We start from the raw sequence: 17,909 nt of genomic DNA on the forward strand, positions 1-17,909 counted from the left end.
GCATCTTTTCTTTTCCATTACCTTTGTCACTAGGTTCAGACAGATTCTTCCCACTCCTCATAGCCATAGATATATTCCTCCCCTTCAAGATTCAGCAAGTGAAAATTTTAAATTCAAATTTTAAACTAGGAGAGAGAGAAAACTAAGAGCAGCACAAAATTACTGCTACTCCATCTACAGACAGAGGTGGTCTCCACAACTGCATCTCTTCCAGATATAGGGTTCCTCTTGCTCCTCCCATGCCACGCCACTTTCTGCAGGGCTCACTCCCTAAATGACTCCCTTGTCAATTTGTCCCTCCCCACTGATCTCTCTCCTGGCACTTAACCTCACAAGTGCAACAAGTACTACATCTGCCCCTTCATCTCCACCCATTCAGGGACCCAAACAGTCCTTCTGGTGTTATAAAATTTCACCTTTAATGCTGTTGGGATCATTTAATGTTTCTGCTGCTACCGGTGGAGCCTCCTGTATATTGATGAGACTCAATGCAGATTTGGAGACTATTTCGCCAAGCAACTATGCTCTGTCCGCTAGAAGTGGGATCTCCCAGTGACCACCCATTTTAATTCCACTTCCAATTCCCATTCTGACATGTCAACCCACAGCCCCCTCTACTATTGCGATCAGTCCACACTCGGGTTGGAGGAACAATACTTTATATTCCATCTTGGTAACCTCCAACCTGATTGCATGAACATCGGTTACTCGAGATTTCGGTAATTACCAGCCCTGCCTCTCCTTCACCATTCCCCATTCCTCATCTTATCTCCTTGTCTGCTCATTGCAATCCTCTCGTGCTCCTGTCCCATTTTCTTTCTTCCATGACCTTCTGTTCTCCCTTCTCCTGTCCTGTATTTCTTTTATCAACTTCCCAGCTCTTCACTTCCTCCTCCCCCTCCCGGTTTCACATATCACCTTATGTTTCTCTCACCACCATTTAAATCTATTCCTCATCTTATTTTTAGAAGCATAGTAAAATGGAAAACCTACAGCTCAATACAGGCACTTCAGACCATAAAGCTGTGCCGAACATGTCCTTACTTTAGTAATTACCCAGGGTTACGCATAATCCTCTATTTTTCTAAGCTTTATGTGCATATCCAGGAGTCTCTTAAAAGACCCTATCGTATCTGCCTCCACCACCATTACCAGCAGCCAATGTCACACACTCACCATTCTGTGTATAAAAAAAAAAGCTTACTCCTGACATCTCCTCTGTACCTACTTCCAAGCACCTTAAAACTGTGCCCTCTCATGCTAGCCATTTCAGCCCTGGAAAAAAGACTGACTATCCACATGATCAATGCCTCTCATAATCTTATACACCTCTATTAGGTCACCTCTCATCCTCCGTCACTCCAAGTAGAAACGGCTGAGTTCATTCAACCCATTCTCAAAGGGCATGCGCCCCAATCCAGGCAACATCCTTGTAAATTTCCTCTGTACCCTTTATATGGCTTTCATATCCTTCCTGTAGGAGATGACCAGAACTGAGTACAGTACTCTAAGTGGGGTCTAGCCAGTCCTATACAACAGCAACATTACATCTCAGCTCCTAAACTCAATCCCACAATTGATGAAGGCCATGCACCACAGTCAACTTGTGCAGCAGCTTTGAGTGTCCTATGGACTCTGACCCCAAGATCCCTCTGATCCTCCACACTGCCAAGAGTCTGACCATTAATACTATAATCTGCCATCATATTTGACCCACCAAAATGAACCACCTCACACTTATCTGGGTTGAACTCCATCTTCAACTTCTCGGCCCAATTTTGCACCCTATTGATGTCCCTCTGTACCCTCTGACAGCCTTCCTCACAATCCACACACAAGCACCCTTTGTGTCATCAACATATTTACTAACCATCCCTCCACTTCCTCATCCAGGTCATTTATAAAAATCACAAAGAATTGGGGTCCCAGCACAGATCCCTGAGGCACACCACTGGTCACTGACCTCCATGCAGAATATGACCCATCTACAACCACTTTTTGCTTTCTGTGAGCAAGCCAATTCTGGATCCACAAAGCAAGGTCCCCTTGGATCCTTACTTTCTCAATAAGCCTTTCATGGGTTACCTTATCAAATGCCTTGCTGAAATCCATATATACTACATCTACAGCTCTACCTTTATCGATATGTTTAATCACATACTCAAAAAATTCAATCAAGCTCATAAGGCATGACCTGCATTTGATAAAGCCTTGCTGACTATTCCTAATCACATTATGCCTCTCCAAATGTTCATAAGTCCTCCCCCTCAGGATCTTTTCCATCAACTTATCGACCACTGAAGTAAGACTCTGATTCTGAAACAGCCTGGAAAAACAGTCAATGGCCATCAGTTAGAAAACCCTTCAATAGTGTGTCTTAACTCAGACTAGACAAAATAATAATGGTTACCGAATAAGTATCATTTCCTGTCCAGGACATTGCTGTACCAGATGCTCTGGGGATTGTCCCAGGCCTAACTATTTTCAAGCACCATCAAAGGCTTTTCTTGCATCATATGGTGAGACCTAGAGATATTCCATGATGGTTGCATTAATTTTGGTTCCAATTACAATTCTACAATAAATTAAACAGACGATGACTGCATGCAACCAGCTAGACAGTTTTCAAACATTGACTGCTGAATGGGTGGGAATATTTGTACTTTGAAAGTACAAGACAATAACAATGTCAATAAGGGTGGCTCATACTGTTTACTTGTGTCATTCTATATTGTTTGCTTATTCCTCAAGGATCAATATCTTGATTGTCACCACTGACTAGAAGATCAACTGGATCAGGTACACACATCCATAGCAGAATGATCTTTGAGTATTGTGTAGTGAATGGCTCAATTCTTGACACCATCCCTCCTAATCATTTACAGGGAATGCAGATCGATTATGATAAAATTCTCCCCAATTGAGTGAGCTATTATAGAGCGAAATGGTTAACTTCATTTAGGACAAAACTATAAACTTGACTGACACCTCATCCAAGTTACCAACCATTTCTTCCTACCTCCTCCAATGCAGTTTTGGACTATGTACAAAATGCACTGCAGTTGCTGGCCCAGGTTACTCTGCCAGAACCTCACAAAAGCTGTGACCTTTATAACTTCCACCTCTAAGCAACATGAGGTGGTTAGAGGTGTAGAGGAGCACTGCGACATAGAAATGTCTATGCAAGTCAAGTACTACCTTGAGTAGGAATATTGTTGGTCATTCATTGTCACTGGTTTCAACTTCTGTAAAACACTTCTCAACAACACTGCAAAAGTACCTTCACTGGAAGGACTGTCACCACACTAAGGATGAGCTTTCTGTCAGCTTTTACAAGACAGTTAAGGTTCAGCAACAAAATCTCTGGGCCTTGGTAATTCCCAGAAATTATCAATAGGTTAAGAATATAATAATCAGAATTAGGCTTATCATTGATACATGTCAAATATATTGTTTTGCAGCAGTACTGCAGTGCAAGCCATATAAAGTTCACAAAAATTTACAAAGTAAAATGGAGCAATAGACCAATACAAGACAATGTTCATGAATTCATGGACTGTTCAGAAATCTGATGGCAGATGGGAGATGATATTCATACAACTGTGAATGAGTGTTCTTTAGCTCCCGTACTTCCTCACTGATGGTGGTAAAGTAAAAAGGGCACATCTCTGACGGTGAGATTCTTTAATGATTAATGCCACCTTCTTGAGACACTTCCTGTGGAAGAAGTCTTTGATGGCTGGGAGAGGTTTGTCAGTCAAAGTTGTGCCCATGTTTGATACTCACTGATATTCATTAGGAACATCAGGTTTCAGGCCTCATTAATGCATTTGTTCCAACTGGGACAACCTGAGTAAAATACCTGAAGTATTCATTAAAACTAAACTGAGTGTAAATAAAAGAGGAACATCCACTTTTGTAAACATATTTGGCTCAGCACTGCAGATGCCCTTCATGACAGTTCCTTCCTTTTAGCTCTGTGTAAATGCCTCACCAACAGTATTATGTTAATTGCAAGATCAAATGGGAATTCTGATTATTGCATGATTTTAATCCATTTAGTACCTCAACATAAAATGAACTGTATTGCCCTGGTTAAGAATATGCTTTATTATGTTTCTACTGCTATGCTGAGGTATTTTCGTATTCCACAAATGCCATGTGTTCTGTTAGTTAAGTTTCATAGACTAGCGATTTGGCCTCGGTTGAGATTAGGAGCCGTTTGCTCAGTTTAGGAATGTTCTGTTTACCAACTGGGCGGTAACATTCTGTCCAGTGGGATGACATGGAACATTCCATAGCTGGGCGGAATCAGATTTCTGTTGGCAGGATTTGGAAGACGAAGGTGGCTCAGAGTGGAGCAAAGGTAGATGCTCGCAGAATCCCACCCAAGAGAGAAACCAAAGTACCAAATGCTTCGTGCAGATGAATAGTTCCAAGTAGGGAGGGCCCATACTCCTGGATTAGCCAGTTCCTGTTACGAGATGGGGACAAGGGTGCTGGGAGAGGACCCACACAGGAAACAAACACGTCTTTCATAGGTACAATAAAATAGCGTTTATTACTCGCCACACAGAAGATCGGGAGATCGAGGACCTGGACGCGGCTGGGGAGCAGGGACCGCCCGCGGACCTCGGACCTGGACGCGGCTGGGGAGCAGGGACCGCCCGCGGACCTCGGACCTGGACGCGGCTGGGGAGCAGGGACCGCCCGCGGACCTCGGACCTGGACGCGGCTGGGGAGCAGGGACCGCCCGCGGACCTCGGACCTGGACGCGGCTGGGGAGCAGGGACCGCCCGCGGACCTCGGACCTGGACGCGGCTGGGGAGCAGGGACCGCCCGCGGACCTCGGACCTGGACGCGGCTGGGGAGCAGGGACCGCCCGCGGACCTCGGACCTGGACGCGGCTGGGGAGCAGGGACCGCCCGCGGACCTCGGACCTGGACGCGGCTGGGGAGCAGGGACCGCCCGCGGACCTCGGACCTGGACGCGGCTGGGGAGCAGGGACCGCCCGCGGACCTCGGACCTGGACGCGGCTGGGGAGCAGGGACCGCCCGCGGACCTCGGACCTGGACGCGGCTGGGGAGCAGGGACCGCCCGCGGACCTCGGACCTGGACGCGGCTGGGGAGCAGGGACCGCCCGCGGACCTCGGACCTGGACGCGGCTGGGGAGCAGGGACCGCCCGCGGACCTCGGACCTGGACGCGGCTGGGGAGCAGGGACCGCCCGCGGACCTCGGACCTGGACGCGGCTGGGGAGCAGGGACCGCCCGCGGACCTCGGACCTGGACGCGGCTGGGGAGCAGGGACCGCCCGCGGACCTCGGACCTGGACGCGGCTGGGGAGCAGGGACCGCCCGCGGACCTCGGACCTGGACGCGGCTGGGGAGCAGGGACCGCCCGCGGACCTCGGACCTGGACGCGGCTGGGGAGCAGGGACCGCCCGCGGACCTCGGACCTGGACGCGGCTGGGGAGCAGGGACCGCCCGCGGACCTCGGACCTGGACGCGGCTGGGGAGCAGGGACCGCCCGCGGACCTCGGACCTGGACGCGGCTGGGGAGCAGGGACCGCCCGCGGACCTCGGACCTGGACGCGGCTGGGGAGCAGGGACCGCCCGCGGACCTCGGACCTGGACGCGGCTGGGGAGCAGGGACCGCCCGCGGACCTCGGACCTGGACGCGGCTGGGGAGCAGGGACCGCCCGCGGACCTCGGACCTGGACGCGGCTGGGGAGCAGGGACCGCCCGCGGACCTCGGACCTGGACGCGGCTGGGGAGCAGGGACCGCCCGCGGACCTCGGACCTGGACGCGGCTGGGGAGCAGGGACCGCCCGCGGACCTCGGACCTGGACGCGGCTGGGGAGCAGGGACCGCCCGCGGACCTCGGACCTGGACGCGGCTGGGGAGCAGGGACCGCCCGCGGACCTCGGACCTGGACGCGGCTGGGGAGCAGGGACCGCCCGCGGACCTCGGACCTGGACGCGGCTGGGGAGCAGGGACCGCCCGCGGACCTCGGACCTGGACGCGGCTGGGGAGCAGGGACCGCCCGCGGACCTCGGACCTGGACGCGGCTGGGGAGCAGGGACCGCCCGCGGACCTCGGACCTGGACGCGGCTGGGGAGCAGGGACCGCCCGCGGACCTCGGACCTGGACGCGGCTGGGGAGCAGGGACCGCCCGCGGACCTCGGACCTGGACGCGGCTGGGGAGCAGGGACCGCCCGCGGACCTCGGACCTGGACGCGGCTGGGGAGCAGGGACCGCCCGCGGACCTCGGACCTGGACGCGGCTGGGGAGCAGGGACCGCCCGCGGACCTCGGACCTGGACGCGGCTGGGGAGCAGGGACCGCCCGCGGACCTCGGACCTGGACGCGGCTGGGGAGCAGGGACCGCCCGCGGACCTCGGACCTGGACGCGGCTGGGGAGCAGGGACCGCCCGCGGACCTCGGACCTGGACGCGGCTGGGGAGCAGGGACCGCCCGCGGACCTCGGACCTGGACGCGGCTGGGGAGCAGGGACCGCCCGCGGACCTCGGACCTGGACGCGGCTGGGGAGCAGGGACCGCCCGCGGACCTCGGACCTGGACGCGGCTGGGGAGCAGGGACCGCCCGCGGACCTCGGACCTGGACGCGGCTGGGGAGCAGGGACCGCCCGCGGACCTCGGACCTGGACGCGGCTGGGGAGCAGGGACCGCCCGCGGACCTCGGACCTGGACGCGGCTGGGGAGCAGGGACCGCCCGCGGACCTCGGACCTGGACGCGGCTGGGGAGCAGGGACCGCCCGCGGACCTCGGACCTGGACGCGGCTGGGGAGCAGGGACCGCCCGCGGACCTCGGACCTGGACGCGGCTGGGGAGCAGGGACCGCCCGCGGACCTCGGACCTGGACGCGGCTGGGGAGCAGGGACCGCCCGCGGACCTCGGACCTGGACGCGGCTGGGGAGCAGGGACCGCCCGCGGACCTCGGACCTGGACGCGGCTGGGGAGCAGGGACCGCCCGCGGACCTCGGACCTGGACGCGGCTGGGGAGCAGGGACCGCCCGCGGACCTCGGACCTGGACGCGGCTGGGGAGCAGGGACCGCCCGCGGACCTCGGACCTGGACGCGGCTGGGGAGCAGGGACCGCCCGCGGACCTCGGACCTGGACGCGGCTGGGGAGCAGGGACCGCCCGCGGACCTCGGACCTGGACGCGGCTGGGGAGCAGGGACCGCCCGCGGACCTCGGACCTGGACGCGGCTGGGGAGCAGGGACCGCCCGCGGACCTCGGACCTGGACGCGGCTGGGGAGCAGGGACCGCCCGCGGCTATGACTGGGACCGCCATGGCTCTTGGACTTGGAGACTGGGACCCTGATTCACTGCTGCCAGACACTTAGATACCATGGATCACTGCAGCCAGAAATGTGGACACCAAAACACAGGACAAGGAATCCTGAACTAGGACTCCGCCTTCAACTCGGGCACCAAGCCGGGACTCTTCTTCAGGGGATAGACATAGACAAGGGGCATGAACGTCGAGTCAGGACTCTGCCTTCAGCCCAGGCACCGAGCTGGGACTCTTCGAGGGGTAGACACGGACAAGGAGCATAAACGTCGAGTCAGGACTCCTCCTTCCACTCACCCCTGGTAGATTGACCTTGCCTGGACCTACTCTGGTGACGGAAGGTGAATTGCTGGTACTCCGATGCGGGCTGAATCACTCTAGCTTGTCATAACAACTTGCGAAGGTTTCTTAACACTCTCACCCCAAACAGCTAAAGCCAAGGGTTTATAAACTACTGGTTCAGGTTGAGGGTAGATTCCCTTGATTGCCAAGCTCAAGGGACTCGTGAGAACAGAATTAGAAGGGAACAAGGCGTCAATGGTCCGGATCGCAACCGAACTAAATTTAAAGGGGAACCGATCCGAAACATTACAGTTCGTTCTAAATGGTCTTCGAGGGAAGTTCAAACTGTAGGTAGTGTATTTCATGCAGAACGTGTGTTCAGCGTGTGACTAATCCAAATGGAGCAACCAACTAGTTCAGAAATGAGCTCCAACATTTAAGTGCACGTTTAGACTGGTTTAACTGTACTGATCCCTTTTCCTTTTCCCCCTATTAACTGTTTGTTGAAGCTGAAATATCTGTAAATGTACTTCCAGCTTTAATCTTATTAATCAATTTAGTCTCATGCTGGTGTAATGTCTGTTACTTCCAGGCCAACTAAAACTTTGTGTGGGACAGCACTTACGCAGCATTCACGACAATTTCTGTTCTCTCAATTGAATATTCCAACTTGCCGATTTGGTTAAACTCGAATCATATTGACTTTAGACATGTGCTATTTGTTGAAGGTGGCCTTCGCACCATTACCAATGCATTGTTGAGCCACGCTGTTGTTAGCCAGAGTTAGTTATTGAGCCAAGTTTGTTACCAGCCATGCTGAGAGAGGTATATTTTCGTCTGGAATTAGAATGCTATATGAATGCTGTATAAGGTTTGATTAAGCAGCTTATTTCTGTGTTTAAGACAGTGTTTCATGGAAAGTGAGGGGTATTATTGTGGATGCTGTGGAGATTAAGGTCGGGTGTGATACAACTACTAGTGATGTAACTGAAGGGGTAGAGGTACCTGGAGAGGTGGAGCCATAGCCAGTTCATATCACTGGTGTCGGAGAAAATGTAGCTGAGGGTGAAGATTTTAAAGGAAATTTGTTCTCTTTTCTGTGGAGTTAGGGGAAGACTTTGATGTGAAAGCCTAAAAGATCTGTTGATTTAAGTTCTGAGCTGGTATCGGCTATCACATCACTGGTTGATTAATGCCAAAGTGTACCTGTGGAATGTCCAAGTTATCATAGTCTGAGAGTGTTCTCTGGAGTCAAATCCACACCCAATGGGGAAGACATATATGAGGCTTGGGCTGAGCAGGCATCTTTGTTATTGGATTAATGGCAGTGGTCAGATAACATGAAAGGAACAGAGACTGGTGAATAATTTAAAGGGTCCAGCGGCTGATATAGTGAAGTTCCTTAAGACAGAAAATCCATAAGTCACACCAGCAAACTGTACGCAAACTCTGGAAGATGCTCTTGGTACTGCTGGAAGTTCAGCTAATCTTATGATGAAGTTTAGGCACACATTCAAGGAGGAAGGAGAAAAACTTTCTGCCTAGATGATCAAGTTGAAGGAACTTCTGCAGTGTTTCTGCCAAAAAAAGAGCAAGGAGAAAAATGGGGAGAATTTTTTGAAGACCTTGTCCATTCACCCGATGCTCAGAGCTGCTTTACAGAAGGTGCAAGTTCCTCCTAAACAGGATGCTGAGCATAAATGAGGAACTGCATGGTATTCCTAGTCTACGAGTGTCATGCTATGCCGTGGAGGAGTAGCTAGAGTGACAGAGGTCACCCCTTTCTGAGGGAGGTCTCGTCAGATTGCACCAGCAGAGGTTGAAGATGTTTGGCAGTACCTGCTTAAACTGAAGGAAGCTTCAGGGGTGGGGAGGGAGGGACTTTGAGTCGCCGGGAGGTACGAGTGAAAGGCAGGAGGAGGCATCTCCAAGTAAACAGGAATAGTCCCAAGGAGTGCCTGAGGCTGAAGAAGCTGAAGATGAGATAAGGGGATCTCTGAGGGTCAGAAAGGCCGGCCTATGATGCACAGGGAGAACGAGTGTTGCGTCTATCCCCTAGGGAGATATGTTACTTCCATTTACAAATGGGTTGAAGGTTCTGAAATCAGGAAATTTATGTGAATACTGTGTTATTTATCATGGATTGATAAGTTCTGATGAGGACATGGCTATTTTTTGGCGGGGGAAGAATGTAATACTTGGTTAAGAAGATGTTTTATTGTATTCGTACTGCTGTGCTGTGAGGTATTTTTGTTTTAATAGTTTTTCTGCAAACACCATGTGTTTGGTTCGTTAAGCTTCAGACACTAATGTCTTGGCTTCGGTTGAGATGAGGAGCATTTGTTTTGCCGAGGAATATTGTATAAGCCAAATGAGTTTGTCTGGCAATGTGCTGTAGCATTCTGTTCAGTGGGATGCATGGGACATTCCAGAGGGGTGGCTGGGATCACATTTCTGAAGGACAGTAGTCTGGTTTTGGGTCTTTAGTTGGCGGGGTTAGAAGTGGAAGGCAGTTCGGAATGCAGCCCAAGGAAGATGCTCGCAGAATCCCGCCATTGTAAGAAGTTTTTTTGTGCAGATGGATGGTTCCAAGAAGGTAGTGTCAATACTCCTGAGTTCGCCAGTACGTTCAAAATGTCTTTGAGTAAAGTTCGAACTGTAGTTGCTGTCTTTCATGCAGAATGCGTCACCAGCGAGTGACTAATCAAAGCGAAGCACCCAACTACTTCAGAAATGAGCTCCAACATTTATGTGCACATTTAGATTGGGTTAACTGTAACGGTCCCTTTTCTGTTCTTCCTTACCAACTGTTTGTAAATATACTTCCTTTTCTGTTGGTGTAATGTCTGTTACTTCCTGGCAAACGATAACTTTTCAGGGGACGGCATTTACACAGCACTCAAAACAATTTTCGTTCAGTCTTTGGAATATTCCATCTTTGCTGTTTGTTTGAACTCGAATCATACCGGCCCTGGACGTGCGTTGCTTACTGAAGGTGGACTTCTCACCATTACCCATGCACAGCTGAGGCACGTGGGTGTCAGCCAGAGCTAGCGGACGAGCCAGGGTTGCTAGGAGCCACGGTGAGAGGAGTACAGAACTTTTTCAGGTCACCATAAAGGGATAATACTTAGAGGCTGCGTGACAATTGGTATTAGCATTCAGACGCTGATGATCACTGCCTATGAAAATATTTATTTTATTTTTTTTTATTGAGAGACGGCGCGGAATAGGCCATTCCAGCACTTCAAGCCGCGCCGCCCAGCCTAATCACCGAACAATCTACGATGACTAATTAGCCTACGTCTTTGGAATTTTGGACGCCAGTCTATCGCGAGGTTAACCCCCAGCATGTTGCCGGTACCCATTTTCAGCGGACTGGAGCACTCTGTGGTTAACGGCCTTCCTCAAGGACACAACGCGCTGCCTCGCTGCCTCGACTCCGAGCGGGGGTCTCGTGCTCGCAGTCGCTTCACGCCAGGGAAACCGGCATAAGCACCAGCCTGATGAGCCTGTAAGGCTCGGGACAGACTTTAACTAACTCTTGGGAATGTTGGGTGAAACTGCAGCACCTGGATGAAATCCACGCCATTATGGGGAAAATGTACAGACCCGTCACCATCAGCGGCAGGAACTGAACTGATGTGCTCACCACTACGCTACCATCATGCATTCAATACTCAATGTCGCCATTACAGGGGCCTATCACGCACCAGAAACTCAAATCGTTCAGATGTACAGATATCGTAGCTACAAGAAATAACAAGAACTCAGAGTTCCACTCCATCAACTATGAATTATAGTCAGATACAGAACACATCTTCTCCACTTGTCTCAAGTAACAGCAATGCAGCAAAGACAACGTTTTAATTCCACTTTATTTTCCCATTCCCACATATCAGTCCATGGCCTCCTCTACTGCCGCGATGAGGCCACACTCAGTTAAAGGAACAACACTTTATATTCGCCTGGTCAGCCTTGAACCTGATGGCATTAACATCGATTTCTCGAACTTCTGGTAATGCTCCCCCACCACCAAATCTCCATTACCATTTCCCATTCCTAATTCCCATATTCCCTGCCCCTGCTACTTGCCCATTACCTCACACTGGCGCTGTTCCGCTCCCCTCTCTTCCATGGGCTTTTGTCCTCACCTATCAGATTGCATTTTCTCTAACCCTTTATCTTTTACACCTAACTTCTCAGCTCTTTACTTCCCCCTTCCCCCTCTGCCCTCTTTCACTTATCACCTTGTATTTCTTCCTTCCCTCCCCCACCCTCTTACTCTGACTTCTCATCTTCTTTTCTTCAGTCTATGTAAAGGGTCTCGGCCCGAAACGTCGACTGTCTACTCTTTTCCATAGATACTGCCTGGCCAGCATTTTGTGTGTGTTGTTTGTTACAAGATGCATAATTCTTCTCGTAAAATATCTATTCACTTTCCCATTGGTCATTTAGTTGTTCACACCGTATAAGACCATAAGATGGAAGAGCAGAATTAGGCCATTTGGTCCATCGAGTCTGCTCTGCCATTTCATCATGGCTAATCCAATTTTCCTCTCAGCCTCAATCTCCTCGTATCCCATCATGCCCTGACAAATCACGAATCTATCAACCTCTTCCCTGAATATACATAGTGTTGGTCCCCACAGCTGCCTGCGGTGAAAATTTCTACATATTCACCACCCTCTCTGTAAGGAACGTTTCCAGAGATTATTAAAGAAATGATGTTAACATATTATAATGTGCAGATTATTAACCAAAGAATATCGAATGTGCTTTGCAACATCAACCATATTGTAAAGGAGGGACAGACGGCACCTACCACATGGTGTTCCGTCTCCAAGTCACGCCATGTGCTAACGTAGAATTGTGCCCCTTCTCAGCTGGGTAGAATTACTTGAATGTTACATATAGCAGCACTACGGTAGTACGTTCAATGGAGTTATGTGCATTTCTAACAAAAAACATTCATATCAGTATATCGTTAGTGGGCATTAGGGATATCAGTAAATTAAATAGTTTACCGAATGGGTGACCACGAGCGCTGACGAAGGGAGGGTGAGAAACAGGTGATAAACATAGCTTTAGCAAAGCCTCTGACAGAAGGTTAGATCATTTGGAGTGCAGGGTGCGGTAGAAAATTGGGTACAGAATTACCTGGTAGTATGAATGAAAGATTGGTAGTTGCAGGCTGTTTTTCAGATTGGAGGCCAACGACTAGTTCTGCGTCACAGGGAGTTGCGCTGTGTCCATATTTGTTCGTCATCAACGTTTCCAATTTGGATGAGAAGGACGTTAACATCATTAGTAAGTTTGCGGATGGCGTCAACATTGATTGCGTAGTGTACAGCGAAGAAACTTTTACAGCAGCATCTCGAAAAATGGGAATGTGGGCCAAACAAAATCTCAGATGGATCGTAACTCAGAGAAGTCTCAAGTGTAAGTTTAACGCGGGCAGGACGCATGCAGTCATTGCAAGACTCCGGAGAGTGTTAAGAAGCAGAGAGGTATAGGAGTTTAAGTACATAGCTCCTTGAAAATGGAGAATCAGATTAACAGTGTGGCCAAAGAGGCGTTTGTCCTGCATCTTTTCATCAGTCAAGACAGAGTAAAAGGGCTGGGATGTTATGTTGCAACTATACTGGACGTTGGTAAAACTACGCTTGGAGAATTGCGTGCACTTTTTGTCACCAAGTTATTGGAAAGACGTCTTTAAGCTTAAAAGGATCCAGAAAAGATGCCCAAGAACGCTACCAAGACTGGAGCGCTTAATGTATCCGGAAAGACTGGATAGTTTGCAATTTCCTTTCCAATGGTGCGTGCGAGACTGAGAAGACACCAGACATAAAATCACGAGGGAGAAGATAGGTGAACGATCGATCTCTTTCCCAGGGTAGTGAAGTCTAAAACTAAAGCAAGTAAGAGAAAGCCATAATAAAGGCATAAAAGCATAATAATGATTTTCAAACAAATGGTGGTAAATATATGCGACGAAATACCAGAGGAAATGATAGAGCCAGGGCAACTGGGACATTTCTTGGGAATTTAGACAGCTTCACCGTGAAGAAAAGTTTAAAATACTATGGGTCAAAATATGAGAATTGTATTATCTCTGATTGGCCACTTGGAAGGCGGAGACGATTGGGCCGAAGGATCTGTTCCTGTGATCTATAACTCAGCGATTTTATGACTTTATTAGACACGCGTTTTGTTCAAAGCACTGAAAATAAATGAAAAATCCATTTTGTTCTCCATGACTATACTTCCACACCTGATAAGCAACTGCTCTTCCGGAAGGGCTTTGAGCATGTTAAGCTGAGTTGTGCCATGCATGTAAATAACAGAGATCTTACCCAGCTCCCTCTAACGAGCCTGCTTTCTCCATCGAGCAGTTTCAGTAGTTTTATGCACACACACACACACACAGACAGACAGACGTACATGTGTGTGTGTGTGTATATATATATATATGTGTGTGTGTGTGTGTGTATATATATATATATATATGTGTGTGTGTGTGTGTGTATATATATATATATATATATATATATATATGTATATATATCTTTCTGCTCATTGTTAATCACAACGTCGCATTTATTGGTGAACAGAACTATCATACTTCAAATATGATAACCACAGTTAACCTATAAAATCTACCAACCATTTACGGTATTTCCATTACGTATAAATTTACCCAATGGGCGATAATGAAGAAAGGCGACAATCTGCTTCTTACTCGTAAACGGCTATTCTCGAATAAAAGATACGCAACACATTTCATAGTATCAGTAACCACATCAGAGTTAGGGGAAAATGTCAGATATTCGTTGTTTCCGCTAGTAATTAAGTATCCAATTTGCAGAAACAATTCATTCAATCTTATCTCTGCTTGTCTTCGCTTTTTCTCCTTTAACCAGATGGTATTTCTATTCCAGCCTCCTACAAGTTTACCGATTACATTTTACACATCCAAATCCTCCAACTGAAGTTGCAAAGTTACTTCCATTACATTTACTTCCATTACATTACAAGTTTACCGATTACATTTTACACATCCAAATCCTCCAACTGAAGTTGCAAAGTTACTTCCATCTATACCTTTGTTCACTACGAGTGTGATTAACGTCACGGGAAACGAGTACGTGATAAGTAGTACACGAAAGTCCGGGTGAAAATCTTCGAAAACATTTTATTCAGACAATCGGGAGTTGCTCCGAAGCGGCGGGAGTGCCTCCCAGTTAAACGTAATTGTATGTGAAAAGAGTCAACAAGAAGTAGAATGGTGGGATTTAAAATCCGTGTTCAAGTCATCTCGAATCAAATTATATTAGACATATTACTGAAGCAGATGGTGAGTCTGTGCAAGGAGAAGGACGCTACTATCCGAGAAGGAATGTGGAGTTCCACCCTTCACTGAACAGATAGAGTACGTGTCAGATTTATTAATAAAATAAATCTTTATGACTATAAACACCTGCTTTTATAGCTAAATATCTAACTGTAAGAGCTTATTAACATTCCGCTGTATAAAAAGCTCTTCGGAACTAATTTATAGAACTGACAGTTTTCTCCCATTTTTTCAATTTTCTATACTCTACTGAAATTTACCGGGTGACTCTGGACTCAGGTGCTATGACTCTGGGTGACTCTGGCACTGACATCTGGATTTCAGTGCTCAAACTGAGGGCTTCAGGATATGAGCACGAATGTTTTAATGCTCAGATATGGAATTAGTTATCGAAAGAACTGAGTATGACAGATAACTTTTCTTAAACAAATTTTTCTCTAGCCTGAAGTAAATCTGTTATTATGTTTGATCCTTCACTTGACGTCTCTTTAATTCTTAGACAGTACTATATACATCATTGGACATGAGTGATCGTACACCATTATGTAGGACTTGAGCATAATATTCCCATTAAGGTTTGTTCATTAGCAGCCATAGAGGCCGATCCAAAATTCACATATTCTGTTGCAATGTGGGCAAGAGTGAGTGGTGTGGCGTTTGTGGGGTTGGTGGTTGGGTATCTGGTTGTTCAGTTTCTCCTTTGGGAGCTGCGATGAGGTGGTGCAGGCATTAGACACACACACACACACACACACAGTAAATTAATGACTTCTTCCTTGCCTGTAGCAGGGATGATAGCCTCAAAATAAGGAGACAGCATTTAAGAACAGAGTTAACAAGGATTCTTTTTACTCATTAGAGTATTCTCAGAGATGTAGCAGAGGACATGTAGTTGCTCAATGTTTATAAAGATCTGATGGAAAGGTATTTAGACACAGTGGCATCAGAAGATGCAGTGACTCCACAGGACAATTGGTAGTATGTGTCTCATAAGGCTGAGGGCCTGACCGACGTCCTATTTCTGTCCCCTTTCCTTCTTCTCACAGTACAGCCATACTTGCATCAGCTGTCTAATGAGTAGTTAGTTGAATATACTATCACCCAACAAAATCTTCAGCATAATATTAACGCTTTGTGCACTTTGTGTGTATGCCGATTCTCCTAGTTATTTATAATACCTGAAATAGATTTTTCTTCGGAAATAATTCTGAAATTGCATCTAAAACAAAACAAAAAATCCGGTTTGGTTTCTCCTCTGGTTAGGACGAATGTTAAGATATCTGGTTTCTGATAATAGTGATCACTGTTTGTAGTGTCTTACTGTGTGACCCCATGTTCAGGTACAGCAAGATTTATTATTGCCTAACTTATTTCTAAATCTATGCAGTGTATTTGAATGACTTCTGGTTGCAGAATGAGTTATATAAATGCACTTTATTTTGGTTCTCTCTTATCTGAATAATTTATTTTAATTTTGCTTTACAGTTCACAGATCTAAACACAGATTTTAAAGTTACAAGACTAATTTATACAGCATAAAGGTAAATATACTGCATCCGCTTGTTCTTACAGAATGGAAAATAGAAGGCTACAGACCAGGCTACAGAGATGGAGGCATCAGCATGGATGAGTTGGGCTGAAGAGCTTGTTTCTGCACTGCACGATTCTAAGTTTCAGTGCAGACAAGGACTGCCGCCTGCCAATGTGTGTCATATCACAAACAAGAGAAAATCTGCAGATGCTGGAAATCCAAGCAACACACGGAATGCCGGAGGAACTCAGCAGGCCAGGCAGCATCTATGGAAAAGAGCACAGGACTGGAGGAAATAAAAAGATGAGGTGTCAGTGTAAGATGGTGGGGAGGGGAGGAAGAAGTACAAGGTGATGGGTGAGCTGGTGGTGGGAGGGGAGATGAAGTAAAGAGCTGGGAAGTTGATTGCTGAAAGAGATACAGGCCTGGAGAGGGACAATCTGACATGAGAGGGCAGAAGGCCATAGAATGAAGAGAAGGGGGAGGAGCACCAGAGGAAGTGATGGGCAGGTAAAGAGATACAGTGAGAGAGGGAAATGGGTACGGGGAAAGGTGAAGGACAGACGTATTAATGGAAGTTGGAGAAATCGATGTTTATGCTGTCAGGTTGGAGGCTTCCCAGATGGAATATCAGGTGTTGTCCCTCCTGACTGAGTGTGGCCTCATTGCGACAGGAGAGTAAGGCACGGAGTGACTTGTTCCCATTCTCCAGCTCTGTATCTCTTTCACCAATCAATTTCCCAGCTCCTTACATCAAGTAGGCTTCACCATTCAATTATGGCTGATCCTTCTTTCTCCTCCCCAGCCTTTTCCCCGTAATCATTGATGCTGTGTCCATGCAATAACCTATGAAGTTTTGCCTTAGTACACTCAACGACCTGGCCTCCACGGCTGTCTGTGATAACAAATTCTACAAATTCATCATCGTCCAGCTAAAGGCATTTCTCTGCATCTCTGGATTTTAAGTGGACTCCCTTCTATTCTCTTGTCCAAGATTCCCCCACCATGGGAAACATCCTTTCCACATCTATTCTGTTTAGGCCTTTCAATATTCGAAAGGTTTCAATGAGATCCCCCTTATCCTTCTGAATTCCAGCGAGTACCGACCCAGGGCCATCAAAGGTTCCTCATATGATAACCCTTTCATTCCTGGAATCATCCTTGTGAACCTCCTCTGCACTCTCCCCACTGCTTCCTTAGACAAGGAGCCAGAACTGTTCACAATACTCAAGGTGAGGCCTTACCAATGCCTTATAAAGACTCAGCATCACATCTCTGCTCTTGGATTCTCAAACTCTTGAAATGAATATTAACATTACATTTGCCTCCACAGCACCGACTCAACTTGCAAATTAATACTTAGGGTGCTCTGCACAAGGATGCCCAAGTCCCTTTGCATGTCAGATTTTTGGATTTTCTCTCCATTT

The sequence above is a fragment of the Hypanus sabinus genome, chromosome 17 (assembly GCF_030144855.1).
Source record: "Hypanus sabinus isolate sHypSab1 chromosome 17, sHypSab1.hap1, whole genome shotgun sequence".
Classification (NCBI taxonomy): Eukaryota; Metazoa; Chordata; class Chondrichthyes; order Myliobatiformes; family Dasyatidae; genus Hypanus; species Hypanus sabinus.